General features: G+C 38.2%; 1 long non-coding RNA gene across 1 annotated transcript; it reads left to right on the top strand.

Moving 5' to 3' along the window:
• Nucleotides 1-3,581: 3,581 nt before the first annotated feature.
• Nucleotides 3,582-5,963, top strand: LOC123180862 (uncharacterized). The gene is made up of 4 exons (XR_006491328.1): nucleotides 3,582-3,953; nucleotides 4,396-5,031; nucleotides 5,142-5,229; nucleotides 5,471-5,963. It is a non-coding gene; the product is annotated as an uncharacterized lncRNA (long non-coding RNA).
• Nucleotides 5,964-6,364: the final 401 nt, after the last annotated feature.

Raw genomic sequence — 6,364 nt, 5'->3', positions numbered from 1 at the left:
TATGAAGAGATCTAACATGTATCATGTACTCCCTATGTTTTAAATTACTCATCGTAGTTTTAATTCAAATTTGAACTAAAACCACGACGAGTAATTTGCAACGGAGGGAGTATGAAGTAATAGGTGGATCATGTGTCCCTCTTACATAAGGGTCATGTTAAATTTTCAAACACTCAGATGATCTTTGATCGAGATATATAAACCACTAGCATATGTATATTTCTGAAACCAGTATTTCAGCTGTCACGTGTCTTTGGCCGACGGCAAATTGCAAACACAGCAAAGCTGGCTTCCCTTGAGAGAGATCAAACTTGGGTAGCAGCATAGCTCGAATAAGTGTATTGACTGATTGACTAGCAACACATGCGCACACAGAAGATAGTTGATTGGATAGCCACTAGCATGTAAACATGCATGTTGTTTATATTTCTTCAACACACTATGATTGTGAAGCTATCTCTATATTTCTACAATTCGCTGTTGATCTTTTATAGATGTTCATCTCCCGACCTTATCTATATTAACTACTGGTCAATTTTATGAATTACTTGTTGGTGAGAATTCTTCTGCATCTGTTGTTGTCTTCTTGGCATCATCATTCAATCATATTTTCTAGACTATTAAGTTCAGGAATATTTGTTGTTGCCTCAATATGTTGTAGATTATCTCATTTTATAGTTTCTTTTGTTGAGTGAATATCTCCAAAATATCGAACTTACACTGTCTGCTCACAGAGAGGAAAAGAGGGGCTGACTGTAGGATTCTAAAATCTTTCTTTGCTGCCAAACTTTAGTGATTGCCCTGCTGGAGATTGTCATATTTTTTAAAAAGGAAAGGTATTAACCACTTAGCCATATATTTATTATTTAGATGATTTAGGGACTTTTCTGGTCCTGGGCCACCTTGCAATTCCTAAAAACATTGCCATTTATTTGTGTCGATTACATAGACCATGTTTAATGTTGAATATCTGGTGCATCGCGTATGTTGAGCAACTTCAAAACGTACTATGCCCTAGCGGATCCGTTCGCCGCCGCTGATCTCATCGCTACGTCGACGACAACCATTTGACGCCGCCGAACCCCTTACCATCGAGTGTCTCCTCCATTATGAGTGCAAGCAACAGGAGGTGTCCTCTTGGCACAACGACGTGGTCAACTGGTCACTCCTTCATCGACAGGTTCTTGCGCTCGGTGGATTACTTCCACGGTTCCACAGTGGGAGGACACACTCAAGCTACGGTACGTATCTCTTCCCCTTGGAGGCCCGCACTCTTCATGTGCTGCTGGTACTGGAGGATCCACAAGCGTCAATGATACAGATTAAGTAACGTGCACGTGTAATCTTTGTAGGTTCAGGCAACGTCTCCACCCACTCGCAAGTTCAACTACATTGGCTGAGTGCAAGCAGGATCTGTAGTAATACTGAGTACTTACAAATGCACAAAGCTCTGTCTACGTCTGCACAAGGTAGAATCACAATGAACTTGGCCCTTGATTATTTTTGTCATGAGTTGTATTTCAGTGGATTGACCTGTGGTCGGAAGTGTGCCTTGTATACCACACCTTTGAAACTTTGTTAAATCTGAATTGTGTGGATGGCAAGCAGTACATCAGGCTTTGTTTCCTTTGTACTGATTTAATATACCTGCTGGTTCGGCTGATTAGTGCTACGCTGTGTGGATGGCGCAAGCAGTACGTCAGGCTTTGTTTCCCTTTTACTGATTTAATATACGTGCTGGCCCGGCTAATTAGTGCTACGCTGTATAAGTTCACAGTGGACTTGCAATTGCTTAGTAACTGTAGTAGATGGAAATGTACCAACATGTCGTAGTTATGTTGTTAACTTGCTATATTGCTCCTGTCCTTTTGTAAGGTATCTCAGACTGTGGGATTTTTTGTTCAACATTAGACGAAATATTCTGCTCAATTTTTATATTCTACCATTTGTTTCCCACACTTGTCTTTTGAATTGTCCATTTGTTATTTGGATTTTTTAGATTTAACTGTGTATCCGACACACGTACAATAATAATTTTGTTTAGATATGAAAATTATAATATCATTGTCAGGAACTTCTACACCCGATTATTTCTCATATATTTGGGGTCTGATGCAGCAAAGGTAATATCTGCTTTGTGTTTGATTGATAACAATGAATTATTCCAGATGTAAAAGGAATTGCTAAAATCAACTAGAACTGATGCTACATAAGTTTTTGCTTTTCATAATTAAATTATTTCCCTCTTGATAAAAAAACCATACTATTCTAGAGAACTTAGTTCACAAGACAGAAAAGAAGCAAAGGTGTATTATGCAACTTTCAATAAGGTGGAAATAAACAAGACTAGAGGTGGGTGGAGAGAGAGATAGATATGTTACACATGATTCATTCCTGAACCACTAGAACTTGTTGTTTTTTCTCTCATCCGTTGGCCATGCCCATCCTTAGATTGGGCTTGATTTGTATTTATGCGTAACTGTGCACATTTTGGTCAGCTATGTGTCATGTTTAGGCTTTTCTGCGCTGTCTCGGCTGAAAGCCATTTTTATCGGAATGTTGGTTGGTGCATATAGTTTTACTGCCATGTAGAAGAATGAAGTACTTAAGTGCTATTTGTTTCTCTGCGAACGAAACTAGGTGTCTTTGTTACAAGTAAATCAGGATAAGAATGGAAATGACCCTGTTAGATCCCCATAAGTGGTACCGCAGTAGCCAGGAACAGATTGACGTAATCAACGGATGAATTGGTGTGTGTTAACCATTTAATTTGAACATGGTATGGCAATTGTTGCACTCTGTTTTAGTTAGTTGAAACTGATAGCCAGGAACGCATCTTTGTAGTACTTTTCCGTTAAATTTGTAAATATACATTTTGCTTCAAGCAATTTGCTAGCTATTCAAGTTGGCAACTAGCTGGCATCATGTGATGTTTCTTTTCCATGTTATTAAGACTTATACATAACTTATTGTTTACATGGTGGTCCATTATAACTATTGTAAACTAAATTTTTTCAACAAGGAGATGTCTGCATATAACACCTTCATAATTGTTATTACATGACTATATGTTGTGAAATCATTTTTCATATGTCTATTTTTTTTCATCACCCCCATTTGGAAATGAGCCTTCTGTTAACTCCTGATCTTCCAAGTCATTTTCTGTTCTGACAAACTTGTACCTTTTCAGACAGATCATTGTCAGCGAGTAAACAATTGTTCAATTAAATACTGGCATTATGTGCTCTATATTGGGAATTTCGAATGAATAGTTTTGACATATTTTCTTCAGGAGAATTTTTCGGAGCTTGAGTAAGCAACTGTATCTACTTATTTTGTTAATCAGATTTGTAGCACCCGATATGTTTAGGCAGTAGACTTATTGGTCCAGAGAAGGATTCCCATGATTCACCAAAAAATTGTTGTACTAGGGAGTTTGCTTGTTTTGATAGAAATAGTAGTAAGGTGTGTATTTGTACGTATAACATGTTTGGTGAGAGAGAGACTTGGATATTTCTCCATCCATATTTTACTTGTTCTGATGTAGACATGCAAACAAGCCAAAAATGATCTCTATGGAATAATGTTCCTCACAAGAGATAGGGCTTTGTTCCTATATTACTATTTTTGGGACCCTACATTCTTTTATCTATAGCATTTATGCTTTATGAGCTGCATTTATAAATGGATTATATCAGTGATATTAGCTATGTGTGTGGACGGATATACATATGTGTGAGATAATTTGGGGTTGATAGGAAATCATTATTTTGATGTTTTGTTAATTGAAGTTTGATCTTATGTTCTAACTGCAAACATGTGTGCCACGTTTCCTCAATGTGAAGCGAAAGAAGGTCGTCGCGGTGGTCGGCTACCAGGAAGTATCTTGTTTGGCCTTGTACCATGTCGGATTGTCACTATTTTTAAAATCTACTTATGACTATTTTGTAAAGGTATGTTGCAGAACCATCTATTTTTAAAATCAATATAATGCCGTTGAGATTGGTGAATGAGGCTTCGAATAAATTTGAATTCAAATAAATTTTCTAAGCACATAGCTTTGTTGGCATATAATATATTGGTCAAATTGATTATCTAGGAACATGTGCACACCCCATGCACTCGTAGTAGTTATATTTTCCTCTTGCATTTGTTAATTTAGGGATTCGCTTTAACATAGTCACGTTGGACCTTTTTTTGCCAAACACAACAACTTAGATACTCCATTGAATAACTTACCATGTGTTGGTATTTATTGCTATAAATAACACTGAGCCTTGTTCATCACAAATCTGTATTGATATGTGTTGTGCTCTCTTTGAGAGAAGTGAACTCTGAAAACCCTCCTCATTCCGAACAATGAAAATTCTCAGGCTGAAAGTACAAACTTTGTAGGACAAATTGACAGATTTGGCGAAAAATGGGCGTATTTGGAGCCGGATGGAAAGATTGGCAGATTTGGAGCAGGGTGACGATGGAGCAGACTGTTGTCACAATAACAAAAGAGCTGAAGTGGAAGGGCTCATGGAAGAAGAGATGGAATGACAATGATGCAACCTTGACGTGTGGCTGTTGTATGTATTTGAGGTATGTAGGAAAAGAACTCTTAATGAGGTAAAGTGATGGGGACTCATCTAAGGCGGAGATGGCAACTGAGCCCAGAGGCAAACATGGCATTGTTCATAGTCAGTTTGTGAATGAACATGTGGTGGAAAGAATGTTTCCATGTCCATATGCCTCCTTTTCTTATTATTCGTACTAAGGTGAGGTGCCTTATATCTCATCAGTTGTCGATATGGAGTTCCCCATGGTGTCCTATTTGGAGCTCTATTTATGATCATCTCATAATTCAGCATCAGCCTTACATTTATCCTTCCAATCTTAAAGATCTATGGAAACCTAACAATAAAGCTTGGAATGAAAATCTTATTTACTCTCTGTTTGATGCTGAGGCAGCAAGCATTATTATCCAAACCCCCATAATTCAAACGGAGGGTAAAGATATCATGTGTTGGAAACACACCCCAACAGGTAAGTGCACTACTAAGAGTGCATACAAGCTATGTGTACAGGTTCTTCATCAAGAATGAGCTCCTCAACGAAGGCAGGTGTTTACTCTTGGAAAAACACTTTTTTGCTAGGTTTGGAAAGACAATAGCATTGCTCCGAGAATTCAGACGTTTGCTTGGAGGCTTCTTGAGAGAGCAGTTCCAACAGGCATGCGGGCTGGTATGTATGCCAGACACATCTCCAAATACTGCTCCATGTGTGAGGCGGAGGAAGATGACATTCATTTATTTTTCTCATGCCCATTTGCTAAAGCTGCTTAGTTCTTAGAACCATGGTTTCTTAGGTCTGATTACTTTGTGCAACATTACAGATCAATTCCTAATATTATTCAAGCAATCTTAAGTTCAGGACACCACTATGCTTCCATATGCAATCTAATGACTTTTTCTGGTGTATATAGAAGGCGGGAAATGACAAACATTTTGGAAGAAAATAGGGACATCCAACTCAGGTGCATCAAGCTGCTCAAGCTATAATGAAAGGGCTTCAGGTAGAGTCCAAAGTTATAGGTTTTATCGGTCCACCCTTCTGACAGATAATCAGGTACTTGCAAGAGCTGCAAATGCTGGCGAATTTCAAACCCGGGACATTGTGAAATCCATTCACAGATAGCAGAATACTTCATTGTTTCCAAGTCTCTTATGTTAAAGATATATCACATCAAAAGAGATTTGAATGGTGTTGCTCATAACTGTGCAAAGGACTCACTGAAAAAGCTTTGTATTAGCTACCACATACTATATTAGCTCATACTGTACTGTATCCCCTACCACATACTGTATTAGCTCAACTGATAGGAGTATCCAGTGTCCAGTGTTGCTCGCTTTGAGCAACTTTGTAATCTATGGATTTCGTATCCTTGATGTAAGATGTGTATGAAAGATCAATGAATAGCGCCCTTGGGCGCTCCTTCTGTTAAAAAAATTGCATGGCGTATGTAGTAGAATGAGACAACAAAACAAAGGCATAGAAGCCACATGAAGAGTCAAGGGGCAATGAGATGATGATTTATGTATGGACAAAGAAGGCGATGAACGGCATGTTCAATGGAGAAGAGAGGCTAGAGGGGTGCATGGTGTTTGTTGAAATACATAGAAGATACTTGTGTTTGTGTTGTGGTTGAACATTACGTGCAATGAGTTTGTTCGTAGGGAGTAAAATGAGCATTGTTTACAAATTCATTTATTGGCCCATGGCAACGCACGGGCAATCTATTATTTTTAAGTATGGCACCCAAATAATTCATCCATGACATGTCTTGAAATTAATTTATTCTACTGATTATTCAGAACAT

The sequence above is a fragment of the Triticum aestivum genome, chromosome 1D (assembly GCF_018294505.1).
Source record: "Triticum aestivum cultivar Chinese Spring chromosome 1D, IWGSC CS RefSeq v2.1, whole genome shotgun sequence".
In the NCBI taxonomy this organism is placed as follows: Eukaryota; Viridiplantae; Streptophyta; class Magnoliopsida; order Poales; family Poaceae; genus Triticum; species Triticum aestivum.
This window is presented reverse-complemented; position numbering and strand designations above follow the sequence as displayed.